Source organism: Rhineura floridana, chromosome 10, assembly GCF_030035675.1.
Source record: "Rhineura floridana isolate rRhiFlo1 chromosome 10, rRhiFlo1.hap2, whole genome shotgun sequence".
NCBI lineage: Eukaryota > Metazoa > Chordata > Lepidosauria > Squamata > Rhineuridae > Rhineura > Rhineura floridana.
Window position 1 is genome coordinate 9,400,738 of NC_084489.1, and position 13,522 is coordinate 9,414,259.

A 13,522-nucleotide genomic window follows, 5' to 3' on the forward strand; every position below is an offset into this window, starting at 1 on the left:
TGGCCAAAGCCCCCTTGCACAGCTTCCAAAGTGCCTGTCATCCAGCTGGAATCCAGCGCTAAGTAGGATTGCCCTCTCCATGTCATCAGCTGATGCGAAGGGAGGGTGATCCTGCTTGGTCCAGGTGTGTGAACAAAGTGCTGCTAGAAGCCATTTCCCCCCTTGCTTTTAGCAGTGCCTTGCTCCCTGAAGTTCTGACTTTGGGACTGCAACGTACAAAAACTCTGATATCATTTGTGACATCAGGTGATTGATAGGTAGGCAGCCTCACCCAGCTGATAAATTTGGCCCACGAGCTACATCCTGATAAAGATCTGGTCTGTGGAGCCAAAAAGGCTCTCTGCCCCTGTCCTACTATCTGTACTGGAACCTGTGCTTTTTAGCTTGTTCATAAATGACCTGGAATTAGGGGCAAGCAGTGAAACAGCCAAGTTGGTGGATGACACAAAATTGTTTAGAGTAGTCAGAGCAAAAAAGGATTGTGAGGATTTTAATGCACTGGGTAAGTGCATTAAAATGACAATTGTGATTCATTGTAAGCCAGTGTGAAAGGATGGCATATTGGGGTGAGGTGGGTGTAATCCTAACTTAACATATATGCTTATGGAGGTGAGTGACCAGGATAGAGATCTTGGAATTGTGGTGGGTAGCTCGATGAAAATGTCAACCCAGTGTATGGCAGTTGTGAAAAAGGCAAAATCCATGCTAGGGATTATTAGGAAAGGGATTGAAAATAAAACTTGTAATATAATTTTGTTATACAAATCTATGATTCATCTGCGCTTAGAATACTGTCCAGTTCTGGTTGCCATACCTCAAACAGGATATTGTAGAAAAGGTTCATACCAAAATGATCAAGGAGCTGAAACAACTCCTCTATAAGGAAAAGTTACATCTGGGGCTTTGGGGGCTTTTTGATTTAGAAATAAGGCAAGTAAAGAGGGGCATAACAGAGGCATATACAATTTTGAATGGTTGCAGGAAAAGTGGAGAGAGAGAAATCCCCTCCTCAAAATAGAACCTGGAATCATCCAGTTAAGCTGAATGTTGGGAGATTCCTCACACAGTCCATAGTTAAACAAACCAAACATAGCTAGTAATAGCAACCAAATTGGCTGGCGTTAAAAGGGTGACAGATTCATGGAGAATAAGACTCTTAATGGCTACTAGCCATGATAGCTGTATACTACCTCCAGTCTCAGAGATGGTACGCCTCTCAGAACCAGTTGCTGGGAATCACAAGTAGGGAAAGTACTGTTGCACTTCCTGCATTTGGCCTTCCAATAGGCAGAACAGGATGCTGGACTGGATGGGTATTAGGTCTGATCCAGAAGGGTTCTTCTTATGCTTCCTATGAGAAACTGCAGGATTCTTCACAAACCTGTAATTATGGCAGTTGGAACAGTGTCTTTAGCCGCTGGCTGTTTCACTTTTCTTCTTAGTGGGGTTAATTGTGGCTCATGCTCTTCCCTTTGAATGAGTGTTGCAAGTAGCACAAGCACGTATAGGAAACCACAACACCAGATTTCCCCCCTCCCTTTTTATGCAAGTTAAAATGTACCTCCTGTGTCATCCCAAAGCATGTGAAACTAATTTGGCCCATCTCAAAGGTCTCTTTAATCACTGATAATTTTTTTAAAACCTTATGAATCACATATCTCTTTTTCAGTTTTTAAGGATTAAAAGGTTGTACTTCAAAGCACAGTCGATATCACCAGTACATCATTAATAAAGACATATGTAAGCATAAATAGTACAGTTGCCATAACCTCCAGCCCCCAAAAAATATGGATAGTAGAACTGCTTCCAATTTAGGTAGACCTGCCAAAGACCTACCTCCTGCTGAAATTGGAGGGAGAAGATTTCAACATGTGATAAAAGGTGCTGACATATGGAAGGCAGGAGGAAGGCCTCTTCGTGTTGTGCTGCATAATACAGGAATGTTTCTAGCTCCTCCACCTAGCTGCATGCTTCTAGTGAGGAACTGCTTCCTGTTTCCTTACAATTTATCAGCTGGATTACAGCAGAAACATAATTTTAGACAAATACTTAATGGAGGCACATTTGCAAGGCCAGTGTGTCCCCCTAAGTCTCCAAACGCTGAAAATGAAAATGGACTGCCTTCAAGTCGATTCCTACTTATGGCGACCCCATGAATAGGGTTTTCATGGTAAGCATTACTCAGAGGGGGTTTACCATTCCCTTCCTCTGAGGCTGAGAGGCAGTGACTGGCCCAAGGTCACCCAGTGAGCTTCATGGCTGTGTGGGGATTTGAACCCTGGTCTCCCAGGTTGTAGTCTAACACTCTAACCACTATGCCACATGTGTTTTCTCTTCTCCTAACATGACCACTTTATGTTCATTATATAAGGTGAAAAGGCACGTGGGGGAGAGAAAAAGAATTATTATTCAATTTACACCAGCTTTCCCTGCCTAGTTGCCTGGGTGAAAGTTTAGATATGCATAGCTACACTACAGCATATAGGGTTTTGCAATGATGCAGGCATAACAGCATGCTATATGAGCAAATCTATTTAATGAGGCAGCTTGACAACTGCTTCATACCTGGAATGGGTCAGTACAATATATCTGACTCACAATAGATGTGACTACAAAGATGTAATGCTTCTCTATCCCTTTCCCCCCCCACACACACAGCAGCCATGGGGGATAGCATTAAGGGAAGCAGTTAATACTTGTCCTCCATGCCATTTTCCTGATGAGCCTCCCCCAGCCCATTTGAAGCTGGCACTTCTCTCATCATGGGGGAAATGTGCATACACAAATATTTTTTTCTATAGGGGCAAGTAGCACCTTCAGGGATATAGGGTGATTTTTCCATTGAGGGAAAGTATTCACCTCCTCTGTCTCCAAACTGCGTCCATCTACCCCAGCTCCCAGCTGCATCTCAGGGGAATAATTAAACAGCTAGAGATGCTTTCATTCTTTTTTTTTGCCATCACACAACTTTGTTGTCACATCAAAGCCCTCTTCATGCATCTGAGTGAACACATGTAGGCTTAAAGTGGGGGAGGGCACAAACTTTGTCCCCAACATCCCACATGCATTGGCTCCACTTCTGACCTTGACATATCCAAAAGGAGATTGTAAGAGTATTAAGCTGAACACAAGGAGACACTTTCCTGTGATTAAGAAACCCTGATAATTTTTACTTTTATTGGGCTCCTTCTGGGAGGAAGGGCGAGATATAAATTTAATAAACGAACAAAGAAACAAACAAATACTTTTGTTATTTGCCAGTTCTTTATATGGAATCAAAATTACTTTGCTTTATTTTATAAATAAAATAAAGCCCATCCATTGAGTCTAAATGATTAAAGAAAGCGAACATTTTAAGACAAATCACTGTTTATAGCATATGACCTTTGTTTCACCTTAATGAAGCCCCACAATTATGATTTTATTTTTACCCTCACCAGCACTATTCTAAGGAATTCAGGACTGCTTGCATGATCCTCCATATAGTAATGGGTCCAAAGTCACCCAATGAGCTTCACAGCTCAACAGAAGTCCACCGCTCTAGCCACCACACTGGCCCTATTATTTCCAAAGATTTGTCTCTAAAACAAGACTCTGACTTAACTTTGAAAGGTTGTGCTGCAATTTCCAGCTCTAGGGGCCAAATGAAGAAATGCCAAGAATGTTTTTTTTTCAAAAGGCCACTTAGAAGCTTTTCATTCTGATCCAGAGAAGCAGACTTGTCATGCAAGCTTTTGAAAACTTCCTGGCAGATTCCCATTTTTATTTAAAATCCTAGTAACTCAAAATGGTTTGGGTGTCCCCTCTGGCAAACATGCTTCAAAAACTATATACTTTGTTCTATGAATTTTATGAAAGCCCTGTATTAATCTATGCATTCACTTCTAAAAAAGAAATTCAAAGAACCCAACTTTCATTTTGCCAGCAATGTCAAGGAATTTGGTCATTGAAAACATGCCCACCAAAACTGAATATATGCACGGCCACTGATGTATAAATACTGTTCACTCATCTAGGATAATGATTTACCACCTCTAGGATGCACACCTTAACTTGGTGAGAGGGTTTGAGAGTGTTGAAGAAGCTAAGAGCAATGCCGTCAGGAGTCTAGACCAAGAGGCTAGACTCCTAGCAGCGGCACCTAAGGCAGAATGCTCAAAGATGAGACACCAGACTAAGATGCATCCAGACTTAGAGAAAGGCAATGGTAAACCACCTCTGAATACTTCTTACCACGAACAGAGTGTCCAAAATGCAACACAAGATAGTGCTGGAAGATGAAACCCCCAGGTCAGAAGGCACTCACCGGGCTACTGGGGAAGAACAAAGGACAAGTACGAATACTGCTGTGACTAATGACACAGCTGGGTCAAAGCCAAAAGGAAGCCCAGAGGCTGATGCACACAGATGCAAAAGGAGAGTCCGGAGTTGTACGATGCACATAATAGGAACATGGAATGTGAGAATCATGAACCAGGGAAAGTTAGAAACTGTCAAGCAAGAAATGGAACGTATCAACATTACAATACTTGGCGTGAGTGCATTAAAATGGATGGGAATGGGATATATTCAATTGGGCAACTACAAAATATTTTATGCAGGAAATGAGAAATTAAGAGAAACGTGGTTGCTTTAATAGTGAGAAGTGATGTAGCAAAAAAAATTAAGAGCTATGACGCAAGGTCTGAGTGAGTGATATCAATGAGATTTAACGGGAAACCTATTAACATAACCATCATCCAACTCTACACTCCAATGGCGAATGCAGAAGAAGAGGAAATGGAGAGATTTTACACAGAAGTACAGGAAGAAATTGATCACACACCAAAACAAGATGTGCTGATAATCATGGGGGACTGGAATGCAAAAGCAGGGAACAGAGAAGAACTAGGAATTGTGGGGAATTGGGCTTAGGAGACAGAAATGAAGCAGGAGAAAGACTTATTCTGTGAAGCCAATAATTTGTTTCTCGCAAACACATTATTTTAGCAACCAAAAAGACGACTGTACACATGGACATCACCAAATGGTCAATACAGGAATCAAATTGATTATATAATTGGTAGCAGAAGACGGAGAAGTTCCATATTTCTGCAAAACCAAGACCAGGAGGAGACTGCGGTACAGATCAGGAACTGGTAATTTCGAAAATCAGAGGAAAGCTAAAGAACAACAAAGCAATCATAACGCCAAAATACAATTTAAATAACATCCCAGAAGAATATAAAGATCAAATAAGGAACAGGTTTGAGGCTTAAACTTAGTTGTTGGAGAACCAGAAGAACTATGGATTGAAGTCAGAGACATTATCAGGGAAGAATGCAAAAAGACAATACCTCTACTTAAAAAGAAAGACCTCAATGGATGACTGAATAAACTCTTAAAATGGTTAAACAAACAAGAAAAGCAAAAGGAGACAGAAACACAGTCAGAACCCTAAATGCAACAATACAATGGTTACCGTATAGAAATAGAAGAGGATAATAAAAAGGGTAGAACAAGAGACCTATTCCAAAAGATTACAGAAATTAAAAGGAAATGTAATCCAAGGGTTGGGATGTTGAATAATCAACAGGGGAACACACTGACTGACCAAGATGAAATAAAAGGAAGATGGAAGAAATACACTGAAAAACTCTATAAAAGAGATGCAAGGATGACAGATTCATTCATGGAGGAACCAAATCATGAAGACCCAGATATTTTAGAAGTGAGGTGAAAGCTGCTCTTAAAATACGTGGAAGAAACAAATCACCAGGAACAGATGGCATACCAATAGAGTTGCTGCAAGCTACTGAGACTGAATCAGTCCAAATTTTGATAAAAATGTGTCAACAAATATGGAAAACTAAACAATGGCCCACAGACTGGAAGTGTCCCATATACATCCCAACTCCAAAGAAAGGGGACCCCAGGGAATGCAGTAATTATCCAACTATTGCCTTAATATCCCATGCAAGTAAAGTAATGCTCAGGATTCTACAACAAACGCTCTTACCACATATGGAGCGAGAACTGCCAGACGTCCAAGCTGAATTTAGAAAGGGAAGAGGCACTCAGAGATCATATTGCAAACATAAGTTGGATAATGGAACAGAGCAAGGAATTTCAGAAGGAAATCACCCTGTGCTTTATAGATTACAGCAAAGCCTTTGACTGTGTAGATCATGAAAAACTATGGAATGCTTTAAAAGAAATGGGGGTGCCACAGCATCTGATTGTTCTGATGCGCAACCTATACTCTGGACAAGAGGCTACTGTAAGGACAGAATATGGAGAAACCAATTGGTTCCCAATCGGAAAGGGTGTGAGACAGGGGTGTATTTTATCACCCTATTTGTTTAATCTATAAGCAGAACATATCATACGGAAAGCAGGATTGGACCAAGATGAAGGAGGTGTGAAAATTGGAGGGAGATATATCAATAATTTAAGGTGTGCAGACAATACCATACTACTAGCAGAATAATGATTTGAAACGAATGCTGATGAAAGTTAAAGAGGAAGACACAAAAGCAGGTCTACAGCTGAACATCAAGAAGACTAAAGTAATGACAACAGAATATTTATGTAACTTTACAGTTGACAATGAGGACATTGAACTTGTCAAGGATTATCAATACCTCGGCACAGTCATTAACCAAAATGGAGACAATAGTCAAGAAATCAGAAGAAGGCTAGGACTGGGGAGAGCAGCTATGAGAGAACTAGAAAAGGTCCTCAGATGCAAAGACGTATCACTGAACAGTAAAGTCAGGATCATTCAGACCATGGTATTCCCAATCTCTATGTATGGATGTGAAAGTTGGACAATGAAAAAAGCGGATAAGAGAAAAATCAACTCATTTGAAATGTGGTGTTGGAGGAGAGCTTTGCGCATACTGTGAAAAAAAAATAATTGGGTTTTAGAACAAATTAAACCGGAACTATCACCAGAAGCTAAAAGGATGAAACTGAGGTTATCATACTTTGGGCACAGAATGAGAAGACATGATTCACTAGAAAAGACCATAATGCTGGGAAGAACAGAAGGGAGTAGAAAAAGAGGAATGCGAAACAAGAGATGGATTGATTCCACAAAGGAAGCCACAGACCTGAACTTACAAGATCTGAACAGGGTGGTTCACGACAGATGCTCTTGGAGGTTGCTGATTCATAATCGACTTGAAGGCACATAACATCAAAACTCATCTAGGGTATTCATCCTTTTAAAATGAAGGTAACAACAACACCACATAATTACTCATAGTTAAGTCCCACTGACTTAAATGGAGTTGAAGTACACAAAATAATGCATTGGATTGTGGAACTGTAGAAAAACTCAAGATTTGCAGTGGTAGGTTATATACATATTTACATATGTATCCAGAGCCATTCCAGCCTGGGTTCAGGCCTGGGTTTGGAACTGAATCAGCCCTGGTTGCTCTGACAGATGAGCTCCTTCAAGAGAGAGATCTATTGGATCTCTCAGTGGCTTTTGATACAATTGACCATCGGAACTTCCTGGACTGTCTCTATGGTTGGGAGTCAGAGGCACTGGTTTATGGAGGTTCTGCTCCTACCTGAATGAGCAGTACCAGAGATTACGGGACTACAATTCTACATTTTGGCAACTTAGCTGTGGAATGCCACAAAGCACTATTTTGTACCCAATACTATTTAACATCTATATGAATCTGTTGGGAGCAATCATCAGGAGGTTTGTGGCACAGTGTCATCTGTATGCTGATGACACTCAGCTTTACTTTTTTTTACTCAGGAGAGGTTGTGCATAAGCTGAACCAGTTCCTGGATGCAGTGGTGGAGCGGATGAGGGTCAATAGACTGAAGCTGAATCCGGTTAAGGGGTTCCCAGGTCTGAGAATTGAGGAGTCTGTTCTAGATGGGTTTGAACTACCTCTGAAGGAAGAGCTACACAGTTTAGGGATGCTTTGGAACCATCTTTGTCCATTGAGGCCCAGTTGGCCTCTTTGGCAAAGAGCGCTTAACACCAGCTTTGGCTGGTGCATCAACTGCAACCATTCCTGGACAGGGATAATTTGGACTTTTGTAATGTGCTCTGTATGGGGCTTCCCTTGTAGCTGGTCCAGAGGCTGCAGCAGGTGCAGAACGCCACAGCCTAGGTGGTGAGTGGTGCTTATCAAACACATATCATATCAGTGCTGGCTGCCAATTAGCCACCGTGTCAGTATGAAGATTCTGCTACTAACATACACAGCCCTAAATAACTCTGGACCAGGTTACCTCAAAAACTGTCATCCACTCCATTTCCTGGTAAGAGCATTACATTCAGCAAGTGGAATCTGGTTAGTTTTGCTACAGCCTTATGTTGGTAACACACCAACAGACTTTTTCACTGGTGGCACCAGTGTGGAATGCATTCTTTGCTGAAATACAAGAGGCTTCATTGGTATTGGCATTCCAACAGCTCCCAAAACGCAACTGTTTAGGCCTGCATTCCCCCCCCCCACTTGAATTTCTGGTTTTATTAACTGGTTTGTTTTATTGTATATTTTAATTCAGGATGTTTTAATGTTCTGACTGAATTGTAATTGGGTATTTTAATTATGAATGTATGTTATAATTGATTTTATGTTGTAAACTGCTTAGAAGCTATTTTGGTACATAAGCAGTATATAAATCCATTATTATTATTATTATTGTTGTTGTTACTATTACGAAGAAGAAGAAGACGTGTGTGTGGGTTACACACACATGCAACCTTTTGTAGCTGTATGTTTCAAGCAATATATGAAAAAGGAACAAATCCAACCTTTTTAGGGACTAATAATAATGAATTACAGAGCAATCCAAATGCCAGGGAGCCAGCGGCAGCGGGGCCAGAGGAGGAGGAGCCAGCAGAAAGCCACGCCATTGGCTTGGCTGAACACTGACTCTGTCGGGTGCCATGCACAAACAGGCCTTCCATGGAGTAAGAGCTCCCTGTAGGCCTCCATGGCAATGTTTTTATTGACCTGGCCCTTTGGCCAGTGGAGTTTTCTGACAGATTAGAACCTGGGAAAGGGCTCTGAAAGTGAGGAGGATCTTGTGCAAGTCCTCCCTGTGGCTCTGCCATGCCATACCCCTGCCATGCCCCATTTTCGGGGCTTCCACCAGCTTCTGCCAGCCCTCTGTTCAATGGGCTTGCTGTCCCTGGTGAACTCCTGGCGGTGCTGGCAGGCTCCTGGAGACGCCGTGGCTCAGCCACAGTGGAACACAACTGGAGGTCCAATGCATCCATGGCATCTCCCCAGCCTGGTGGAAAAGTAAGTTGGATTATGCCCTTAGTTGGCAAAGTGCATGCACATATATATGAGCAGAGACATAAGCGTTACTTATAGTGGTTAGAGTCTCAAATTAGGACTGGAGAGACCTGGATTCAAATTCCTGCTCAGCCATGAAACAGGCTGCTCAAGCCTGGGTCAGCCTTATCCTAACTTTCCTCATAGGGTTTTGTGAGAATAAGCAAGTGGAAGCAACAGGGATGCCGCCCTGAGGTCCTTGGAGGGTGGGAGGCACAATAAAGAAATGTGTGTCGGCGTCCATACAGGCAGATATGTTGTAACCTTAGTGGAAGTTGAAACCAAAACATATCTCACTGAAAATAAAATCAGAAAGGAAATGACACAAATTAACAGCGCAATCCTATGCCTGCTTGCTCAGAAGTAAGCTCCGCTGAGTTCAGTGAGAGTTACTCCCAGGAAAGTATGTGTCAGAATGGAGTAAGTCTCTCTCCATCTACAAGGAGACATTTTCACTATTAAGACATCTACTGCAAGTTCCAATTTGCTTTTCGCAAGAAACTCTTCTCAGCACACATATTGTTGGGGTTGAGTTTGGTCATCCTTTGATGTTTATGGAGATAATCAGTTACAGTTAAGGCTGGAGTGTGGCATGTTTTTTACAACTACATTTAGGGAAAGATTCCCGGCAGCTGAATAAACACACTGAATCATGTAAGAGTCCTTTGTAATTCCACAGGTGACCAAGTGGATTAGAAGACAAAAGAGACAAATATATATATAGTATGGTAAAGCTGGGGTGTAGTCATCTAGGGTCTCAGGGGGTCTTAGTCCCCCTCCTTTTTTGAGAGCAGGGTCTCAATGTCTTCACCGATCAGCATGAAAGGAGAGTGTGTTAGTCACTCAGAAGAGTCTTCTAACATACTTCCTTGTCCTTTCCTGCTGATTGGAGCCGATCAGGGTGAAAGGAGGTGAGTCAGCCACTGAGAGGACTCTTTTTAGTAGCTAACACTACCCCCCCTTTCATGCTGATTGGCTCCTACAGATATCTGTTGTTGTGGGAGAAGGCATTAACAAGGATCTAATTCACAACCCAGCAACAAATAAGGGTGGCTGTGACTATCATGAAGGAACCCTGTACTTCTGAATTTGCCACTACACTACTGATGGTCAGAGGAGACATGAGCACTCAGTCAATCAGCCTTACGTACCTTAATTGTACTAGAGAAAAACCATAACAAAATAGTACAAAAAAGCTGCCTGAATATACAAAGTGCAGGTATGACGCCAAATACTATCATTCACAAAACTAAATGAACTCTAGTTACTAACATATGCACCATATATGGATAATTTAAAAAAAATTACCAAAATGAAAAAGCAACCACCAACATTTCTTACAAATGATCTCTCATCTGAGCATGCAACATTTAGTTGGACAACATTAAGTCTGATTTTTTTGCAGCTGCTCAGGCAAACCTAGTCATTTGATAAGTTACTATCTTGTTTTTGCCATTCACCAAAAAGTCTGTTGTGATTGATAGACTTATTGGTGGTCATAATAGCAACAAAAGCCAAGAGGCAGAAGGCAAGATCAAAAAGTTAATCATCTGTCAGAATAGAATATTAAAACAAGTAGAAAATGTTCTAGATGGAGACAAACAGTCAAAGCAGTCCCTCAGGAATTAATCTGCAAGTTTATTTTATTCTGTAGCTTTATAAGCAACTTGGAATACAGAAACAGGAGTATGACTTTAATGTTTATAGACGACCCCCTAACTGGGAGGCATTGTTAATACAAAGGCAGATCATAAGATCATGCAAGATATATTGGATGTTCCCTTGATCATAATAGAAAAAGAATGACATCTGTTGTTTTTTAATATACAGTAATACCTCAGCTGACTAAGTCGCTGTGTTCCTGGACATTACTATTATAACAGAAACTTTGGTAGCAGAGGTAGGAATAACATGGAAAGAATAGGGATAGGTTTCTACACCCGCTCACATTTGGTGGGGGCAGCTTCAACGGGGGCTTGAAAGGGTGCCTACCTGGCACCCTCCCACTCCTCTCCTGTGAATCATATGGGATCCTTCCCTCCGATATCTTTAATGCAAAGCAAACACGCTAGTTTGTGAGTTTCACCCTAGCAAAGCAAAGGCACACATTTAACAATTTACTGATAGCAATTTTTAAATTGTGTTTTAAATTGTTTTTAAAAGATGTGTTTTAAATTTGTATATTTGTTTTTAATGTTTTTAGTTACTGTAAACCGCCCAGAGAGCTTCGGCTATGGGGCGGTATATAAATACAATAAATAAATAAATAGCAAAGCAAAGGCACAGCTCGTCAGTTTCACCTTAAAGCAAAGGCACAGGCTTGAAAGTTTATCCATAGCAAAGCAAAGCTCATCAGTTTCACCGTTAAAAAGCCTTCATTAAAAGGAGCTTTGTTCCTGAAGAATTCATTAACTGAGGTTTTACTGTAATTTTTATTCATTTTCCGTTCACAATACAAACAAAAAGAACATATTTACAAAATACATTATAAATCATATTCAATTTAACACAAAAACCAAAAATAAACAAACATGATGACAGTATGATATATAGATAAGAGTACTCTGATAGGTAAACAATGAGGGTAAATATATAATTGAAAATAATTGTAATCAGTTGTGCCAAATGTAAGTTATTTGGAGATAATAAGCATATAAAACTGAGTGTCCAAACAGTCATGGAAGCTTTTGGTTTGCTTGGTCAGGGTATACTTGAGACTCAGCCATCAGTAGCAACCCTATAGGCTGTGCTTTGGCAAAGAAAAACTATACTCAATTTCCAACCCCAACTAGCATGCAGGAATCTTTGCAACAATGTATGAATGCCCATGAAATGGGCTTAACTGGGGAAGGACGAGATAGGTTTGTCAGATAAGGCAATATGGGGTGCTTCTGTCCTGGCTCTCACCAACAGAATCAGAGGTGGGACTCTCAGTGTGATTACTGCCAAGGGCTTTAATTCACAGGTTACCACAGGACTTGAACATAGGTCAGGATACAGCTTAGAAAATCTAAGATCACTACAAGGCATGAATTGGCATGACTACTCTAGCAAATTAGTTGTGACAATACTTGACATGCCCTCTGAATCCCCTTAATAAAGGATGGGGTGGGCACAACTACTTGTGCAGGGCTTTTCTCTCCACTCAGGACTGGCCAAGCAAGCAGGTACTCCTGTGGTAGGCTGGCTAATGGGCTTGGTTTGTATGCGCCTGTGTCACCAACAATGCAACTGTGGCAATGGGGGCAAGGATGACTCTGCTAGATCCCAGTCCAACTCCACCTCTGACACCCACTCCTGAACTGCGGACAGACCCACCGCAGGAGGCGAGTTTGGCTGCAGATCAGCCACCATGGGCAGCATGGCCCAACCCTGTTACCCACATCAGCATCAATCTTAGGAGCAGGGCTGTCAATGGGCAGAGTATTGGACTCCTCCCCAACATCCTCATCCACTATGCCTAGACCACTGGTCTCCTCCCATGGATCCCAAGCCATCTCCTCCAGTGTTGCCAAGAGTTCTCCAAGGGGCTCATGACAGCTTCTGACCACTTCTTAATAACCAACCCAAAGCCTCTACAATCTGGGGAGGGGGAAGGGCTAGAGTGTTGCTAGCCTCATCTTCCAAAAAGCTCACCACTGCCCACAAGGTACTTTCTTGGCAGAGAGCTAATACCCTCTTAAAATGCAGTCCTAATCTCACTTACCTGTCCTGGCCAACCCCATTGGATTCAGACTCGGAGTCACTGGTTGGTCGTCCTCTGTTATGTTTAATGTGGAATTTTAGCTCAAAGCATTTTTTTTATCAGCTTATAGGTTACACAGGATTCTGTATCTATACAGCATAACTAAACATGACTACTCAAACTAAGCTGTTGTCACAGCAATTAGATATGCCACTTTAGATCCTTTAAGTACGCTTGGGGTGGGATCTCTCTATTTGTGTGGGGAAGGTTTCATTGAATGGGACTGCATGCTCAAACGAGAACTCCTCCTAAATTGAAAAGCTGGTGCATTCTGTGTTCACTTGGGCATCTGCATGCATTTCCTTGGCAATGATGGCGGCACTTGAGATCTTCCTAGGACACTGGTTCGAGATAAGTCTCCAGCTCCTTCTTTAGAGGAGGCGTGCACGGCAGCGGCTCGGGTGAAGAGGGAGGTGGAAGGAAGGAGAAGGGGCTGACTCATTGACAGACATCATTTCTTCAGCTGTAAGTGGAG

The 13,522-nt window shown here is 41.7% G+C and overlaps 1 protein-coding gene across 7 annotated transcripts in view; it reads right to left on the minus strand.

Annotated features, from left to right (window-relative positions):
• Positions 1-13,522, minus strand: part of SUGCT (succinyl-CoA:glutarate-CoA transferase) — a 483,400-nt gene that overhangs the window by 270,776 nt on the left and 199,102 nt on the right. The window lies entirely within an intron of this gene.